The sequence below is a fragment of the Ictidomys tridecemlineatus genome, chromosome 9, assembly GCF_052094955.1.
Source record: "Ictidomys tridecemlineatus isolate mIctTri1 chromosome 9, mIctTri1.hap1, whole genome shotgun sequence".
NCBI classification, from domain to species: Eukaryota; Metazoa; Chordata; class Mammalia; order Rodentia; family Sciuridae; genus Ictidomys; species Ictidomys tridecemlineatus.
This window is the reverse complement of record NC_135485.1, coordinates 128,911,870-128,932,493: the sequence shown is the minus strand read 5'-3', so window position 1 is coordinate 128,932,493 and position 20,624 is coordinate 128,911,870. Positions and strand designations below refer to the sequence as shown.

The window sequence follows — 20,624 nt, the reverse complement described above, 5'->3', positions numbered from 1 at the left end:
ACTCTAGGGAGGAAGGGTAGTGTTCTTTATGAGAAGGTCAGCTCTGGGGGAGACATTTCAATTTCCTTATGTTGTAAACTCAAAAACAGTATTTCCCAAATGGTGTGCTGTGAGCCACTGTGGAACTAAACGGATATTTTTATTTCAATATTCATATATGTTTGATATCTATTAGAAAAAAATGTAAATAGCACATCAAACCTTTGATTTCATGAATATTATTACAATTTAGGAAGAAGAGTAAAACAGTCAATTTATAGGTTTTCCTACCCCAGTTTCATGTATAATGATTATGAGCTGATTAAAAAATAAATAAATAGGGCTGTGGTTGTGGCTCAGTAGTAGAGCGATCGCCTAGCCTGTATGAGGCACTGGGTTCGATCCTCAGCACCACATAAAAATAAAATGAAGAGGGAAGAGGATCGACTCTACAGATGTGAGGAGTGGGGTGCTTTTATACTTAGTGTAAGTATAAATAAATAATTTTTTAAAAAATAAATAAATAAAAGGAAGAAGTAAAAAGAGAGGATCCGAAGCTGGGCACAATGGCGCATGCCTGTAATCCCAGCAGCTCAGAAGGCTGAGACAGGAGGATCATGAGTTCAAAGCCAGCCTCACTTACTGCGAGGTGCTAAGCAACTCAGTGAGACTCTGTCTCTAAATAAAATACAAAATAGGGCTGGGGATGTGACTCAGTGGTTGAGTCCCCCTGAGTTCAATCCCCAGGACCAAAAAAAAAAAAAAGAGGATGGGGGAGGGAGGAAGAAAGAGAAAGGGGAAGCACTGGAAAATCAAATGGAGCAAATTATGTTATATGCATTTAGGAATAGGTCACAATGAACACACCATTATGTATAATTATAATGCACCAATAAAAACATAAAACAATGTTTCAAAGGCTTTCCTTTAATAGATAAGAAAAATCATGAAGGCATATGAATGACCAAAGTGGGGAAAACATTGTTTTAGAGCTACTGGGAAATAACACACCACTGGTTTACTGAGGAGTTATGGTGTATTTACAAGCAATGAATGGTCATTCATGTTAAAAGCAAATGATTGTGGGGGCAGGGGGTGTGGAATTGTATGTCCAAATGATAGCATTCTGGTTTCTACAACAGTTTTTGAAAAGTAATCACTGGAACACACTTGAGAGGCAGTTCTCCAGGGTGGTTAGTCAGGGGTGTCTTTGATCTGAATTTGCACTTCACCAATGACTAACTATGTGACCTTGAGTAAGATTTCTTATTTCAGTCTGAATTTGCTCTCCTGTAAAATGGAAATATCTCCTTCTTAGTGTTTTTGCAGGAGTTAAATGAGATGATAAATGTAAAGTACTTGACATACCTAAAAAACAGTATGACCCCATTAGTCTCAGAAATGGTCTTTGGAATGGTTACCCCGTCCCCCCCCCCCCCCCCGCCTTTTTTTTTGAGACTTTTTTCAATCTTTTTTTCCTTAAATGCCTTTCTCTGGCCTTTATCTCACTTCTTCAGACATAGAACACAACTGTGCTTATATGAATTGTCTTCTTAGCATAAAATACCATGGAACATTGATGTGGCTGTGTCCCTGTAGTATGCTGTTTCTAAGTCGTTTGGGTATAGACTTAGGAGAGGGATAGCTGGGTCAAATGGTGGTTCCATTCCCAGATTTCCAATACTGCTTTCCATATTGGCTACACCAGTTTGCAGTCCCACCAGCAATGTATGAGTGTGCCTTTTCCCCCACATCCTCATCAACTCTTATTGTTGTTTGTCTTCGTAATAGCTGCCATTCTGACTGGAATAAGATGATATCTTAGAGTAGTTTTGATTTGCATTTCTCTAATTGCTAGAGATGATGAACATTTTTTCATATAGTTGTTGATTGATTGCAAATCCTTTGAGATGTGTGGAACCAACCTAGATGCCCTTCAGTAGATGAATGGATAAAAAAAAATGTGGCATATATACACAATGGAATATTACTCGGCAATAAAAGAAAATAAAATCATGGCATTTGCAGGTAAATGGATGGCATTAGAGAAGATAATGCTAAGTTAGCCAATCACCAAAAAACAAATGCTGAATGTTTTCTCTGATATAAAGAGACTGATTCATAGTGGTGTAGGGAGCGGGAGCATGGGAGGAATAGACGAACTCTAGATAGGGCAGAGGGGTAGAAGGGGAAGGGAGGGGGCAGGGGTGGAATGTGATGGACATCATTATCCAAAGTACATGTATGAAGACATGAATTGGTGTAAACATACTTTACATAGAACCAGAGATATGAAAAATTGTGCTCTATACGTGTAATAACAATTGTAATGCATTCCACTGTCATTTATTTTTTAAAAAATCAATTAAAAAATATATATATATATCATGGAATAATAGAGATTGCTTCCAAGGAACTTGACTGTCTTCCTGAATCATTAAGCCCTGACGATTTTCAGCTTTTCATGCATTTTTTAATGAGTTGGTCCTGTCCATAGAGGATCCCATGTAATCTACCTCTTTCTACTGCCAAAATTCCAGAAAGGTTTCATGATGATCCTTCACCCATTTGATACTTCCATAACAGCAAATTGACCTCAGAACTACGTGACACATTCTTTAATTTGTGTGTCACCTGCCTCTTTTGGAAAGACATTTGAAATGGAGTCTTCTGTTTCTTTATCTGGATACAGTGTGCCAATAGCTGAGGCCACCTAATAGCCAGAGAGGGTCAAAAGGAGACATTCTTGAAACAATTCTTTCTAATGCCAGGCTGCCCAGCGCGGCTTTCGAGAGCTGCATCAGAACACTCGTTGTGAACACAACAGTGGCCCAAACGAGCAGACAACTAAGGCAAGGCCTTTCTGTGCTCTTTTGAAACAGTCTTTTGAAGTTTGTTCAGTGCATTCAAATAGACTTTCCATAATGGAGGCCTACATCATCAGGACCACGCTGCTGCTGATGGTGATCACTGTCATTGGGGTGATCTGATTCACAGAAGGTGGGCTTCATGAAGCATGGACTCGAGGGCGAATCCCAGCCCTGCTACTCACTGTGTGACCTTAGCCAGTTACCCTATTTCTCAATTTCCCCAACTGTAAACTGGGAAGCAAAGGTAAAATGCTCATCCTGTAGGAATGGAGGGTGCCCCCACCCAAAACTGGATTAGACATGGAGACGGATAAGGCCATCCACATGCCAGATGGTCTATCATGGTGAGGCTTTGTGGGGAGAGCAGGGAAGGCTTCCCAAGCTGGTCCAACAATAGCCTTGGGAGCAGAGAGAAGACTGGCATTTTTCAAAAATTGTGGTTAGAAGGTGGGGCCAGCCAGGCTGAGAGTCCGTGTGGGCAGCATCATTCATGGACTCACTCCCCCAAAGGCCAAAGAAGGGAGGGTCAGGCTTTCTTATATCTTGCCCTGATGTAGGAAGAAGAGAGGCTTCATAGCTGTCAGCTGGAAAATGTCAGGACATGAAGACAGAGTCTATAATGGTCTGTCCCAGAGCAAACATCAATAGATTCTTGTGTTATCAGCTTTCCATCACTGTGACCAAAATACCTAACAAAAACGACTTAGAGAGTAAAAGTTTATCTGGGGCTTGAATACGGTTTCAGAGGTCTCAGTCCATGATGGGACTCATTGCTCTGGACCAGAGGTACGTAGACCATCATGGTAGAGGACAGCTGCTCAGCACGTGGACGCCAGGAAGCAGAGAGAAACAGAGGAAGGAGCCAGGGACAATGTATAATCCCTGAGGCCACCCCACCCCAGGGACAAGCTTCTTCCAGCCACAGCTCACCTGCCTGTTATAACACCCAGTAATCCATTCAAATTCTCAATCCAGCTTAATGAATTAACCCACTGATCAGATTGTAGCTCTCATTTCTCCAGTCATTTCAACCTCTCAGCATTGCTCTGTTGGATAACATGTTTCCAACACATGAACTTTTAGGAAGATAAACCATAACAATTTTATTACTGGATTCATCTCCTACTAGTCCTTAAAGTTCCCCTAAGGCATGATGCTTCACGAGTTTGACCTTATATGAGGTGTACCATATAGACTTGCCATTTAGACTCGTTCTGTATTTAATGTCAAATAGATCATCACCTACAGGGAACTCATGTGGCCTCCAAAAGACCAAATTAATGTGTCTCTGTAAACACCTCATTAACAACAGCACAAGACCTAAAAATGCTGAGGAGGAAAAATATCTTTTTTCATATATATAAGTGTGTATGTTTGTGTGTCTATCTATACCTATATATGATAAATATACTGTTACTGGTTATAACATCAGTATCTGTACATAGTAATTTTTTAAAATATGTTTTTAGTTGTAGATGGACACAGCACCTTTATTTTACTTACTTTTATGTGGTGCTGAGGATCAAACCCAGTGCCTCAGATGGTGAAGGCAAGCGCTCTGCCACTGAGCCACAATCCCAGTCCCATAATGATAATTTTATGCATTATTATTAGTATATTTGAGACTGTTAGAAATCTATTCAACCTCAGGAATATGAATGAGTAAATGCTAGTATGCTAATACTTGCTTTTAGTTTTAAGAATTTTACATTCAAATAGCAGTAAGCTGAAAAGCAAGGAGACCTTTAATGTTGTTGTGTGGGGGTGTAAAGGGTCTGGCGGCGCGTCGGAGGGAGAGACCACACAAGAGACTGACCTCATGCAATCGAAGAAGGGGATTTATTGGGGATCCGTTCCAGCATGCTGGGGCTCTGTGCTCACTCAAGAAGGGAGAGCAGCCCGGAGCCCAGAGCAGAGGTCAAGCAGAGCTTAAGTACACTTTCTGGAGAGGGCGGTGGGCTTTGCATACATCAGAACAAATCATCATGAGGCTCGGGAAAATTGAACAACTCTGAGACAGGATTAGTACATTCATTGGCGGGAACAGGGCAGGCGGGGGTGATTGGTCATTTCTAAGCGGGGTACACATTTAAACTGATTGGTTTTGGAGCCTAGATGCTTACGTGCCAAGCTGCTTGGAGCCCTTAGCTATGAAACAACCAGGGAATCAATGGAGATATTTACTGGGCAGTTTCAGCATTGTCCTAACAACTACAGAGATTACAGGTTCCGGGGGTAGCAGAGGAATTGTAACAATGCCTTGTCTTTTACTTTTTAGCCCAGGCCTTGTAATCTAGAAACCCTACAATGCCTGGTCTTTTACACTTTAACTCAGACTTTTGCAGCTTAGAATCAGCTTAGAAATTTTACCTTTACAGGGGTGTCAGTTTTTTTGACATATAGTTTATATACAATAAAATATAATTATTTTAAGCATACAATCTGATGAATTTTGATAAATGTACACAGTCATGTCACTACAATGGTCATGATATTTCCCTCACCCTAAATGTTCTCTTAGAACACTTTGCAGTGTGTCTCTTACCTAGAATACCTAGGATCTGGCACCAACCACTGATTCCTATCACAATAGTTTTATCTTTGCTTGAATGGTATATAAACAGAATTATCTGGGACATGGTCATTTGTGTTTGGCTCCTTGTATTAGTTGTCTATTGCTGCTATAACAAATTGCCACAAATAGAATTCTTGAGTCTAAAGTCCAGGTAGTGTTGTTCAACTGAGTCGTCTGCTTAGAGTTTACAAGGCCAAAGGCATAAGGCAGCCCTGTGCTCCTTCCAGGAGACTGTCTCATTCGGGTTGTTGGCAGATTCCTGGAAGGTGCAGACTGAGGTCTCCATCCCCTTGCTGACTGCCAGGTGGGGGCTGTCCTTCGCTCCTCTACCAGTGGCTGCACATGGTCCCGTAAATCTCAGAGCCTGCAAAAGCACCTCCTGTCCTTCTCGTATGTGAAATCTTGTCTCCCCCTTCTCCGACTCTAGCTAGAGAAAATTCTGTTCTCTGAAGTGCTTCTGTGATTAGAGTAGACCCAGTTGAAAAATCCAGGATAATCTTAGGTTGAAGTCCCCAACATTGATGATCTCCTCTATGTCCCCTGCGTCATTTAATGTAACACATTCATAAATTCCAGAGATTAGGTTTTGGACATCTTTTAGAAGGTATTCTTACTACTCATTGCTTTCAGTTTATATAAATTCTTTTAAGATATATTCATGTTATGTGCATTGATAGTTCATTTATTTTTATTATCAAGCAGTATACCATAATTTGTTGATTATTACCAACTGATTGCTATGTGTGCTGTTTCTAGTTTTTGTCTAATATTAATGAAAATGCTATGAAACATTTGCAAATGTCTTTTTAAAAATTTGCTTTTAGTTGTAGATGGACATAATACCTTTATTTTATTTATTTTTAGGTGGTGCTGAGGTACAACCACTGAGCTACAACCAAAGCCCCTGCATATAAGTCTATATGTGAATATACATTTTAATTTTTCTTGTGCAATGCCCAGAAATAAATCCGTGAGGTCACATGGCAAGAGTATATTTAACATTAGAAGACATTGTCAAGTTATTTGACAATGTGCTTATATCATTTTGCATACAACAATATAAGGAAATTCTGGTTGCTTCCCATTCTTACCAATAGTTAGTATTGTCAGTTACATTTTTTTTTGTAGTTGTAGATGGACAGCTTGTTTTTATTTTATTTTTTTATTTTTTTAATGTAGTGCTAAGGAGTGAGCCTGGTGCCTCATATGTGCTAGGCCAGTGCTCTGCTACTGAGCCACAGCCCTAGCCCAGTATTGTCAGTTTTTAAAAAAAGGAAATTTGAGGATTAGGGCTGTGTCTCAGCGGTAGTACACTTACTTGGCACATGTGAGGCACTGGGTTCGATTCTCAGCACCACATAAAAGTAAATAAAATAAAGGTCTATCAACAACTAAAAAAAAATTTTATTGAAAAAGGAAATTTGAGCCTTTCTAAAATGTGTGGAGTAATATTTTTTATGGTTTCAAATTGTATTTCCCCAATGATACTGAATTTTCACCTTTTCAGGTGTTTATTTGCCATATATATTTGTAGGTGAAGTCTCTGTTATTTTTCCCCCCATTTGAAAAAATACAGTGGTTTTATTATTGAGCTATGTGAATCCTTTATGGATTCTGGATACAAGTTCTTTACCAGGTATATATATTTTGCAAATGCTTTTCTCATAGTCTGTGACCTGCCTTTTCATTTTCTTAGAAGTGTCCTTTGAAGAATAAAATATTTTATTTTTGGTGAAGTTTAATTTGTTGTTTCTTTCTTTTTATGTTTCAACAGCTGTTGAAGAAATCTTTTACCTAATCCAAGGTCACCAAGATTTTTATCCTATGGTTGCTTCTAGAAACTTTGGACTTTTAGCTCTGACTTAAAAGTCTACAATCTAATTTAACTAAATTCTTCAATGTAATACAAGATAAGGATCACATTTGATATTGTGTGTGTGTGTGTGTGTGTGTGTGTGTGTGTGTGAATATGTATATACAATTATTCTAGCACCAAATGTTTTAAAGATTATCCTTCCATTGACACTTTTGGGGAAAATCAATTGCCACTTAACAATTTGTGCAATTTCACAGCACATCGTCTACTGTTTCGTTGAGTAACATGTCTATCTTTATGTCAGTGCACATTCTATGATTATTAAAGCTGCTATAACACTCAGTATGAGTCCTCCAATTTTGTCCTACTTATTTACAGTTGTTTGGCATTTTGTATAATTTTAGTTAGGCCAGCAATTTCTACAGAAAAACCTGTTGGGATGTAAACTGGGATTGCTTTCAGTTTTTAAATGAATTTGGGAAGAAATGACATCTTAATAATACAGAGCCTTCAGACCCCATAAGCATTGTTTATATCTCTATTGAGTTAGGTCTCATTAATATTCTGTAACTGTTAATGTAGCAGTCTTGGAAATGTTCTGTTAAGTTTGTACTTCAGTATTTCATAGTTTTTTCAATTGTTAGAGATGGCTTTGTTTTCTCAATTTCAGTTTTTATTTTTACCCAACTATTAATGTTTAAACTCTTAAGTTTCTGGTTCTCAGTTTTGTAAAATGGGTATGCCATGTCCATTTTGCAAGGTCATCATAAAGATTAATGAAAATGATATACCTTAAAGCATCCTGAACTAAAAAAAGTATTATAAGACCAGTGCTTTAGAAAAGCCATCTCACTTAACCCTAAAAAACAGAAAACCCTTATAGAGAATGACTTGTAGTGAGTTAAATGTTGTTCTCCTCAAATATATGTCTCTATTCTAACACCTAGACCCTGTGAATGTGAACTTATTTGGGGGTGGCGGGGGGGGGGAGTAGGGGACTTTGCAGATGTAATAAAATTAAGAATTTTGAAACGAGATCATCCTGGATAATCCAAGTGAGTCCTAAATTCAATGACAAGTGTCCTCATGATGAGAGAGAGGGAAGAGAGGATCATGTGAAGACAGGCAGAGAGTAAAGTTTGGAGCAGAGGCTAAGGAACACTGGCCCTAGAAGGTGGAGGAGGCAAGAGAGGACTCTTTCCCAGCCTCTCCAGAGGGAGCAAGACCCTGATGACACCTTGATTTCAGATTTCTAGCCCCCAGCTCTGTGAGAGAACAAATGTCCATTCTTGTAGTGATTTTTTATGATGGCTCTAGCCAATGAATTAATTACTTTTATCATTTTACAGATAATGAAACTGTCAGGAAGACTAAGTCACTTGTTTAAGGCTCCACAGCCATCAATCAAACTAACTTTTCCTTGACCCAAATGGGTTGTGAGTAATCATTACACTGCATCTTATCTGATGTATGATGTATACTGTGGGGATCACAGAAGAAATAATAAGACACCACACATATACTTCCTCATGATGCTTAGAATCTTCAAACCATTATTCCTAAAAATATTGGAACCAAGTTTAAAATATGAAATCAGACTGACAACCTTCTAATTAAAAGCTGTAGTACTCACCTGTCCCTTGATTTTCTCTTTTCAATGGGACCATTTTTCCTTTTTCTTTTGATGCTCTTTAAATTCTGTAAGAGAGATGAGACTTAGTGTTGTTTCTTGTACAAAGAGCTAATGAAAGATAAGAGTATTCGGTTAAAATTTATTTAGCTTTTTTTTTAAGCTGAAAGAATAATTCACTATCAATTGTTGAGTAAAGGATGTTGAAATCTCCAACATAACTGGAATTTTTTTCTCCTTTCAGTTCTATCAGGTTTTGTTTTATATGCTTTAAAATTTATTAGATATATGTTGATATGGTCTGAATACCTGTGTTCTCCCAAAACTCATATGTTGAAACCCAACCTCCAAAGTTATTTTTCCCATTTGAAAAATAGGATTGTTTTATTATTGAGCTATGAGTTCTTTATGTATCCTGGATACAAGTTCTTTACCAGATATATATTTTGCAAACAATGTTCTCACAGTCTGTGACTTGCCTTTCCATTTTCTTAACACTGTCTTTTGAAGGATCAAATATTTTGATTTTATTAAAATGGAAGACCTTTGGGAAATGATTGGATCATGAGGGCAGAGGGCCTCATAAAAGGAATGAGTACCCATATAAAGGAGGCTTGAGGGAGCCTCTTTCTCCTTTCTGCAATGTGAGGACTCATAGAAGAACAGGTCCCTATCAGACATGGAATTTGATGGTATTCTTGTTCTGCATAATATATACATTTTATGAAGAGTTTAAGAACAGTATATGTCCATTTCTCACCCAGCCTTTGAACTACTCTTATCATACATTTCACTTTTACATGTTACAAACCCCATAATACTTCATTAATTTTAACTGTAAATTACTTTTTTTTTGTACCAAGGGTTGATCCTGGAGGTACTTAAATACTGAGCCATATTTCCTGTCCTTTTCATTTTTTATTTTGAGACAGGGTCTCACTAACTTACTTTAGGGCCTCACTAAGTTGCTGAGCCTGGGTTTGAACTTGTGATCCTTCTGCCTTGGCCTCTCTAGCCTCCTATGATTACAGGTGTGGGCCACTACTTACCTGGCTGTAAATTACCTTTTAGCAAGATTTGATACTAAGAGGAAACATATTTGCCTACATTTTTACCACATCGTGTGTGTCTCATTCATTATTAAAATCCAAATTTCCAACTAGAATTCTTTTATTCCTTTAGCCTAAACAATTTTCTTTTTCATTTCTTGTGTGTTAGTCTGATGATTTTAAAAAAGAAAATCTCCTGGACTTATATTACATGAAGTCTTTTCAAAGATATCACTCCACCATTTTCTGGTTTACATTGTTTTTATGAGATGACTACTATTATTCTTATCTTTAGCTATGGATCAAATTATACCCCCCCAATTATATGATATAATCCTAACACCCAATTCTACTATTTGCGGATAGGGCTTTTAGAGGTAATTAAGGCTAAATGAGCTCATAAGGGTGTGGTCATTATTGTGTAGAATTGATGGTCTTATAAGAAGAGAAAGCACTCTCCCCGTCCCCACCTCCCTTGTACATAAACCAAGAAAGAGTTATGTGAAAGCACAGATAGAGGGCAGCCACCTATAAACCAGGAAGTAGTCCCTCTCCAGAACTCCACCATGCAGACTCCCTGATCTCAGACTTCCGGCCTCCAGAACTCTTGTCTAAACCACCCAAGATATTTTATTTTATTTTATTTTTTTGGTTATGGCAACCTAAGGTGACCAATGCATCTTTATTCATCTATCAATAATATTCTTGTTCTCTGTGGCAGCATTTAAGATTTACTCTTCACTACTGGTTTCCAATATTTTTATTATATCTTGCCTTTGTGTGAATTCCTTCTGTTTTTCTGCTTAGGTTTTGTGTTGCTTCTTGGATCTGTGGTTTATAGTTTTCATCAAGTTTAGAGGATTGTGGCTATTATTTTTTCAGATAATTTTTCTGTTGCTTCCCCAACTTACATTTTCTGGGAGCCCAATTTTAAATAGGTTAGACAGCTTGACTTTGTTCTGCAGTTGACTGATGTTCTATTCATGTTTTCCCTGTCTTTTTCTCTGTGTATTCTATTTGAATCATTATTATCGTGAGGTCTTCCAGTTCACTATTTTTTTTCTGCATTGTCTAATTTAGTGTTAACTTAATTCCCTGGAGTTTTTGCCTTGGGTATTATATAGTTCATCCCTAAATGTTCCACTGGGGTCTTGTTCTGTCTTTTAAATTCCTCTTCTCATTATGTTCATGCTGTTTTCTACTTCTTGAAAAAAAAATATATATATATACATATACAAACATACATATGTGTGTATATATATAATTTTATAGGAATGTTAATGTTCTTTTGTACTAATTATATTTACTATCTTTGTAGTTATATATTATACATAAATATAATTGTACTTATAGTCCAGTTTTATATTTATTTAAGATGAGGAAGTAAATCTGATACTTATTCCATTCCATTGTGTTGAGAAATCGATTGAAGAGAGTTACCTGTCTTCTTTCCTCAGGGAATGGGCAATAGTTAACCAACTAAGGAAATAATATTAACCATCAGTTAATTCCAACTTGGGAAAAACTATTTTTTGATATAATTTTGAAAAAAAAATTATATGATTAAAAAAAAATTAACTGTCTTAGTATTCTAAATTTTGGTCTTTAATACAGTAAAACTTTTTTATATCCATGTTTCTCTTCTCAGTTGACTCACCAGCACAGTCACTAAATTCCCTTTTACGGTATTTGGCGTTTCCTATATTTTTACTCATGCATGCCTTTAAAAAGTGCCTGTACTACTTGAAAAAGTTTTAATGTTAGCTGTTAGATGGTCAGATCTTCATGGCAAATGCCTGGCATAGTTTTTCTACTGAATCCCAAAGATAGAATTTCTTATCTCTGGTTAGTATCTAGTAAATGCTGAACACTTCCAGGCGTATTTCCAAATTGTTAAGTGAAAAGGGAGCTGAAAAAATCTTCCACGAGTGCAGAAAGTCTTATTATTTGGTTATTCTAGATAAAAGTATGTGTGTATTGCTTGTTATATAACAACTTCTTTGAGGAAAATATATGTCTTGTATAGAGCAATATCCAAATAGTAAGCGCTGGGTATATATGTGATGGGCACATGAGAAGTGTTGTAAGTATTTGTGTAAATAAGTGGACTGCTGTTTATATTCAAAGATGACAGGAAGTACCTTAGCTAATTTGCCAGTATCTCTTACAGTGTACCTACCTGTTGATTCCTGCATCTCCAGTTGAGCATCCGGAAAATTAAATGACACTAAAAATGATAAAGTCCAACCTGAGGTGGTGAAGAGTGCAGTTAAAATCAGCTGGTCAGAGGTCCAGGTGCAGAAGTCTATCAATGTCTGTGTGCAAAATCTAAAGATTGGGTGGCCAGCATCACTCTGAATTCCAAGAGGTAGATTCTCTTAACGTAAAGATAAAACTTCATTATGGTAGCATATATTTTTATGGTGTATGAACTTAACCCACTTTAATTAAGATTACCTTCCTTAAGCAATAATCTTTCTTATACACTTTGTGATTCTGCCTCATAATTAAAATTTTAAAAGGACGAGGTAGTAAAATTTTGGCTGTCTTAAAATATTGGCTGAACTTTGCTTGTCAGTATTTGTTTCTTGATGTGTCCTGTGTCCTGATAGCAAGGCCCAAATTTGAAAAAAAAAATAACAGTTGTTCACTTGATTATTTTTGTATTTGTCTGTCTGTCTGTCATCTTCCAAAGACATTGCTTATTGATGGTCATTTTGAGGGTTCCAGTCTAATTAAATGGCAAAAATAAAATGAATCCTACACCAGGTACTGGGAAAACATTTTACAACAAAAACTCCAATTACAATGTTTATCAGGAACTAGACCATACATGCAGGTCAAGGTATGTACAGTATTCTTCGGGGATAAACAGGAAGCTATTAATGATGTGATTCTTAAATGATTACAGTAATGTACTGGATGACTCGGGAAGTTGGTTCATTTGTCTTTCATTTTTGAAAATTTGCCTCCATTATGTACTCTTGGTCATGGATATAAATGAACAGAATTATCTCTACATTCAACACATTATGTACTCTTGGTCATGGATATAAATGAACAGAATTATTTCTACATTCAACATATTACAAATTGTCTATAATTTGAATAATTTAGTTTCATAAAGTAAATTTACATTTGATGAAGTTGTATATTATACTTAAGTTGTATAGCTTTTTTTATTCCAGCAGGATAAATATCTGTAAGTGTTGAGTTTATCTATGCAGATCTTTCACAAACATTCTTTTTGACAACACTCATTTGATTTAATGCCAGGATAGTATTTTTTCCCTCTTATTTCAAATACAGGGTAAAATTCTTACTACCAAAACATTGTATTATGTTCTCAAAGCTCAAGTGAAAATTGATTTAAAAACCAAAAAGAAATTTTCAATTAGTAGTTTACAAAAAAAAAAACACTGAATTTCTGAATCAGCAAGATATATGATGCATCATTTAGTTTTACTAAATGAGAAAATGATAAGCCAGAGGATATTACCCATCATTCACCTGTAGTCATTGAGCAGCTCGGATTGGAGCCGAAACTAGGCATATTGATACACAGTCTAATTCATGTGAAATAGCAATAAGTTATTTTTTATAATTAACTTTGAATTCACCAACCCATATTCTACAGTTAAATCAGAATAACTATGTAACATATTTTTAAATTATTTTTCATATTAGCATTCAAAGACAAGCAAGTATATTACAACTAAAAACATCCCTGGGCTACAAATTGAACTGGGAAAATATAGAAAACCTAAAATGGTCAATATCAAGTAATAAAATTGAAACAGCATTTGAAAGTCTTGCAACAAAGAAAATCTCAGGACCAGATGGATCTCAGCTTGGTTCTATCAGACCCTTAAAGAACTAACACTGGTCTTTCTAAAATTATTTCATAAACTTGAAAGGGAGAGAACACCCTCAAATACATTCTATGAAGCAAATATACCAAAACAAGACAAGACATATCAAGGAAAGAAAACTACAGACCGATATCCCCAATAAATATATAGGCAAGAATCCTTAATACTATTTTAGCAAACTGCATTCAAAAACACATCATGAAAATAATGCACCATGATCAAGCTGGTTTCATTCCAAAAATCAATAAATTTAGTTCATCATATAAATCAAATTAAGGACAAGAATCATATGGTTATCTCAAATACAGAAAAGACCTTTGATAAAATTCAATACCCATTCATGTTAAAAATGCTGGAGAAACTAGGAATAGAGATATTTACCTCAATATGTTAAAGTATATATACCACAAACCCCAAACCAATATCATATTAAACAAAGAAAAATTGAAAGCATTTCCTCTAAAATCAGAAACAAGACAAGAATGTCCACTCTTAACACTTCTATTTAATCTAGTTCTCAAACCTCTAGCCAGAGAAACCAGGCAAGAGAAGAAAACTAAAGCGATACAAATAGGAAAAGAAGTAAAACTATCTGTTTGCTAATTACATTATCTTATATCTATAAGACCTCAAAAACTCCACTGGAAGACTTCAAGAGCTGACAGATGAATTCAGCAAAGTAGCAGGATACAAGAACAACACCCATAAATCAATAGCTTACCTATATTCTAACAGTGATTCTGCTGAAGAAGAAATCAGGAAAACTGTCTCATTTATAATAACCTAAAAAAAAGTAAACTACTTGAGAATTAGTCTAACCAAAGAGGTGAATGATCTTTACAATGAAAATTATACAACACTGAAGAAGGACATTGAAGACCTTAGAAGATGAAAAGAATTCCCATGTTCTTGGATAAGCAGAATTAATATTGTCAAAATGGTCATACTACCAAAAGCAACATACAGATTTAATACAATTCCCATCAAAATATCAATGACATTCTTCAAAGAACTAGAAAACAGTCCTAAAAATAGTTTGGAAGAATAAGAGACCAAGAATAGCCAAAGAAATCCTGAGCAAGAAGAGCAATGCAGGAGGTATCATAATACGTGGTCTGAAATTAAACTGTAGATCTATAGTAAAAAAAAAAAAATTTTAAAACCCCAGCATGATATTGTCATCAAAATAGACATGAAGACCAATGGCAGAATAGAAAACACAGAGACAAACCCACATACTTACAGCCATCTGATGCCTGACAAAGATGCCAAAAATATATGTTGGGAAAAAAAACAGCTTTTTTAATAAATGGTGCTGGGAAAATTGGATATCAATAAAGAAAATAAAAGTGAAAACAGATCCCTATCTCTCTCCCTCACAAAATTCAAATCAAAATGGATCAAAGATTTAGGAATTACACCAAAAACTTTGCAACTGCTAGAAAAAAAATAGAAGGTCATATTGGTGCAAGCACCAACTTCCTTTAAAAAAAAAATCCCTAAAGCTCAAGTAATAAAAACAAGAATCAATAAGCAGATGCTATTAAGTTGAAAAGCTTCTGCACAGCAAAGCAAATGATTAAAAGTGTAAAGAGGGAGCCTACAGAATTGGAGAAAATCTTTTCCAGCTTTTTCTCTGACAGAGGATTAATATCCAGAATATATAAAGAATTTAGAAAATTTAGCACCCAAAAAACAAATAACCCAATCAATAAATGGGCAAAAGAACTAAGCAGACACTTCTCAAATGAAGAAACAAAATGGCCAACAAATACATGAAAGAATGTTTAGCATCTCTAGCAATCAGGGAAATGCAAATCTAAACTACACCAAGATTTCATCACACTTCAGTCAGAATGGCAATTATCAATAATGCAAATAATAAATGCTGGTGAGGATGCTGGGGGAAAGGTACACACATACATTGTTGGTAGGATTGCGAATTAGTATAACCACTCTGGAAAGCAGTTTAAAGATTCCTCAAAAAACTAGGAATGAAACCACCATATAACACAGCTATCCCATACCTTGGTATTTATCCAAAAGAATTAAAATCAGCCTATTATAGGACCAATGTTTATAACAGAGCATTTAACAATAACCATGTTATGGAATCAGCCTCGATGCCCATCAATAAATGAATAAGAAAATGTGGTATATATGCATAACAGAGTTATACCCAGTCATAAAGAAGAATGAAATTATGGCATTTGCTGGTAAATGAATGGAAATGGAGAACATGATGCTAAGTGAAATAAGCCAGACTCAGAAAGCCAAGGAAGGGTCCAATGTTTTCTCTCATCTGTGGAAGCTACAACAAAATAAGGGGGGAAAGGTGTGTGTGTGTGGTGGGGTAGATATCATAAATGTATCAGAGAGCTGTGTCAGTGAAGAAGAAGATCAAGAGGGACAGGGGAGGCATAGGAAAGGAAGGAAATGAAGAATAAATCTAACAAAATCACACTATGTGCATATATAAATGCACCATAGGGAATTACACCTTTACATATACACCGAAAACACCAATAAAAATAGTAATAAATGAGCAAAAAGAAGACCAGTTAGAGTAGAGGAAGGAAAATTGGGGGAAGGAGGAGGGGAGGAAAACAGGTGGTGAGGAACAGAGACTGAAATGCAGTGAATCCAATTCCATGCATGTGTGATTTTGTCAAGATGAACCCAACTCTGTATAACTATAATGCTTTGATTTTTAAAAAATTACATGGGCTATAATATTTATATAGGCAAAGCCACCTGAGAAGCAGCTTAAATGATTTGAAACATAGGTAGAATCGGGGCCAAAGAAACTATGCCTGTAATACAATTAGTTTGATATTTCTCAAGTAAGCATCAGTTCTTACTCAAGTTAATGGTCACCAACATAAAAGACTGAATACTTATTTCAATTGATACCACCATTGTTTTTTTTTTTTTGCACATTTGCTTGAAATCATTCTTCAATGCTATAAGAAAACTAAGATTGCCATTCATATCCTGATTTTACCCCAAATTTAATTACCTAGATTAGACCCTGATGTAGTTTGGATCTTAAATGTCCCTCAGAGACCCTTATAGGACTTATTCCCTGGGGTGGTGCTTTTGGGATGCAGTGTAATCTTGGAGAGGTGGGGCCTAAGGGGAGGTCTTTAGGTCATTGGGGAAGTGTGTTGGGGGGGGGAACCCTGCCCCTTTTCCCTTTCTTTCCTTTGTTTCCTGGGCATAAGGTGAGCAGTTTTTGCTCTACCACATGATTCCACCATGATGAGCTAAAAGCAGTGATTCTGCCAGATCATGAACTAGAACCTCCAAAACCGTGAGCCAAAATAACCTTTTTCTCCTTATAAGTTGATTATCTCAGGTATTTGCTATAAGCTGACTAACACAGTCCGTCACTTGTGCTCATGTGTTTAGTACATTTGGCTAATTTTCTTAATAGTATCCATCTTAAAATTTTACCACCATTGGGCACATTAAAAATAATGAATTTTTTTTTTTTTAAATGGGAGACTCATTGTGTTGCTCAGGCTGGCCTTAAATTGGTGATCTTTCTATCTTAGGCTTTTGAGTAGCTGGGATTACAGCTATGAACTTCTAATTCTGAAGAAATTACTGTTTAAAATTTGAGTACAACTGGGTGCAGTAGTACATGCCTGTAATCCAGCAATTCAGTAGGCTGAGGCAACAGGATCACAAGTTCAAGGCCAGCCTGGGCAAGTGAGCAAGGCCCTAACAACTTAACAAAACTGTCTCAAAATGAAAAAAAAAAAGGATTGGGATATAGCTTAGTGGTAAAGTACCAGTAATAAAAATAATAAATTAATATTTTTTTAAAATACATATTTTTTAGTTGTTGGTGGGCCTTTATTTAATGAACTTATCAATATGTGGTGCTGAGAATCCAACTCAGTGCCTCACACTTGCTAGGTATGTTGCCCCTCACTCTATCAGTGAGCCACAACCCCAGCCCCAATAAATGAATTAGATTTTTTAAAATAATAAAAAAATTTGAGCATAGACAGCATAAGTAATTGCTCTCTGCGGAGAAGACACACATACACATTTGAGATGTTTATGTTCTAGTATCTTTTGAAGCCGTATCTTAGATACCCATCAATCAGCAAATATGGACCTGGGTTTGATCCCACTCTATGAAAAGGAGGAGGGGAAGGGGACAATGCCGCCGGAGAAGACGACTCATTTTTGCCTCAAAACAACCATTCTCAGGTCCATCAACAACTAAAAAATATGTATTTTTAAAAAATGTATTTATTTATTATTAATATTAATCATTATTATATTAATATGAAAGTAATATTACTTCCATATCAATATAATTAATATTTTCATATATTGTATATAATATATAATAATTAATAATTTAACGTTTAATATAATAATATTAGCCCCATATTACAGACAATGAAACTAAGTACCAGAGATCAAGTGACTAATTCCAATCTCCGCGGCCATCAGTGGACTCCACTGTGCTCCCTCACTACACGTTCCATCAGATGCGCGCTAGGTGTGGTGGGCAGCACCAGGCAGTATGAAGACACTGGTCTTCCTCATGAGGCTTAGAATATGGAAATTCTGCTCCTGAAAATAAAGGAAACCTGGTTGATGGCACAAAAACAAATCAACAACCTCCTAATTATGCAAAGCTGCATTCTCCAATTGCCCTTCAATTTTCTCTTCTCGGTGGGACTATTTTGTTTTTGGTGTTCTTGTTGGAACACTACAGCAGAGATGAAAGGTAGTTTTGGGTTTTGTACAAAGAACTGAGTGTAAGACAAGCATGTCCGAATGAAAGGTATTTGACTTGTCAAGCAAGAGGTTAATCCATTATAATCACTTGGAATAGGTAACTGGAAAAAATTTTGTAATAAAGCAGTCCCTCTGGAAATCCATGTCACTGGACCACTTGACAGATTGGTGAAACTACCATGGAGTAATTTTCTCTTGCTACATTAGTGAATAGCCATAGCCTTATAAATAGAATGCAAATAGGCTTAATTTTTATTATCTTATGTGGTTTTTTCCTTTTAAAATATCTTTATGAAAGTACAATTGACATGCAATTAACTGCACTTATTTAAAGTATAAGATTTGATGAATTTTGACATACCATATTCCTGTGGAGCTATTAGCACAATCAAGATAATGAACTCATCTATCGACATCAAAATTTCTTCCTAGTTTCCTTCTAGTCCCTTCCTCTTGCTTCTCTCTGCCCTCTTCCTTTCCCAAAGCAACCACAAATCTGCCTGCTATTGTGCATTTTTATTTGCTTTTGGTTTGCATTTTTATACAGCATTTCATATACATGTAGTATGTATGTGGTATATATACATTTGGGGGGATGGGAGTTTATGCATGTGGTGCATGTATCAATAGTTTATTCCTCTTGTTGAAGAATAGAATTAATTGCATGACCTCACCATAATGTATCCATTCTCATTTTGATGGACATTGTAGTCTTTTTGGTTTGGGGCTATTACAAATAAAGCTACTGGCAACATTTCTGCACAAGAGATAGAATGCTATCATTTCAGAATGTCTATTCATTTCAAGATAGACATGTGCTTTCATTCCTCTGGGGTAAATGCTTAGGAGTGGAAGAGCCAAACCACGACAGGTGTATGTTTAATTTTTAACTTCTTCCCACAGTGGTTGTACAATATTACATTCCCACCAGCAGAGTAGGAGAATTTCACTCATTCCATATCCCTGCCAATACTGATATGATTGAAAGTCTCTATTTTAGCCATATTAATAACTGTAAGTCTAATAATGATGGCCATCTTTTCTTGTATTTTTTGCCATCCCTATATATTTTTTGTTGTTTCTCAAATCTGTTGAAATCTTTGCCCACTTTGTAATTTTATTATTATTTTATTATTACTGAGTTTGATAGCTCTTTATGTATTCTGGATAAGTTCTTTATCTGGTGTAATCCCCAGAACTTATGAACATGTTACCTTTTATGGCAAAAGGGACTCTGCAGATATGCTTGAATTAAAGATGTTGAGATAAGGAGGTTATTGTGGATTATCTGGGGGACCCAACATGTTATCACAAGAGCCTCTGTAAGAGGGAGGCAAGCCGGTCAACCTGAGAGAGGGCAGCAGTGTGGTGATGGGAGCAGAGATTGGGGTACTAAAGCAGGAGATAGGAATGCTGGGGGCCTCTTCAAGATGGAAGATGCATGGAACAAATTCTCCCTATGGCTTCCAGTAGGAAACATTCCTGTTCATACTTTGACTTGTTTTGGCTTCTGACCTCCAACAATGTACAAGAATAAGCTTATGTTATTTTATTTATTTTTATTTTTGAGAGAGAGAGAAAGAGAGAGAGAGAGAGAGAGAGAGAGAGAGAGAGAGAGAGAGAGAGAGAGAGAATTTTTAATATTTATTTTTCGGCGGACACAACATCTTTGTTTGTATGTGGTGCTGAGGATCGAACCCGGGCTGCATGCATGCCAGGCCAGCGCGCTACCACTTGAGCCACATCCCCAGCCCATTATGTTATTTTAAACCAATAAGTTTGTGATGATTTTTTACAATAGCTATAGGAAACTGATATCCCAAATATATGTTTTGCAAATATATTTCCCAATCTGTAACTTGTCTTTTCATTCTCTTAATAGATTCTTCTCAAACTGAAGGGGCATTTAATTTTGGTGAAGTTTATCAATTTTTAATAATATTTTTGGTGTCAGGTCTAAGAAAAACTTTTTCCTAACCCATGGTCACAAAGCATTTTTCTGTTTTCCTCTATAGTTTCTATAGTTTTCCTCTATAGTTCTATAGTTTCATGTTTTACATTCAAGTCTA

The 20,624-nt window shown here is 36.2% G+C and overlaps 1 long non-coding RNA gene across 2 annotated transcripts in view; it reads right to left on the bottom strand.

Moving 5' to 3' along the window:
• LOC144366933 (uncharacterized) overlaps positions 1–20,624 on the bottom strand; it is a 51,035-nt gene that overhangs the window by 18,286 nt on the left and 12,125 nt on the right. For both annotated transcript variants that reach the window (XR_013426142.1, XR_013426141.1), the window contains exons 2-3: positions 18,225–18,387; positions 8,874–8,938 (exon numbers count right to left, since the gene is read on the bottom strand). This is a non-coding gene — a long non-coding RNA (uncharacterized LOC144366933). The remainder of the gene's footprint in view (positions 1–8,873; positions 8,939–18,224; positions 18,388–20,624) is intronic.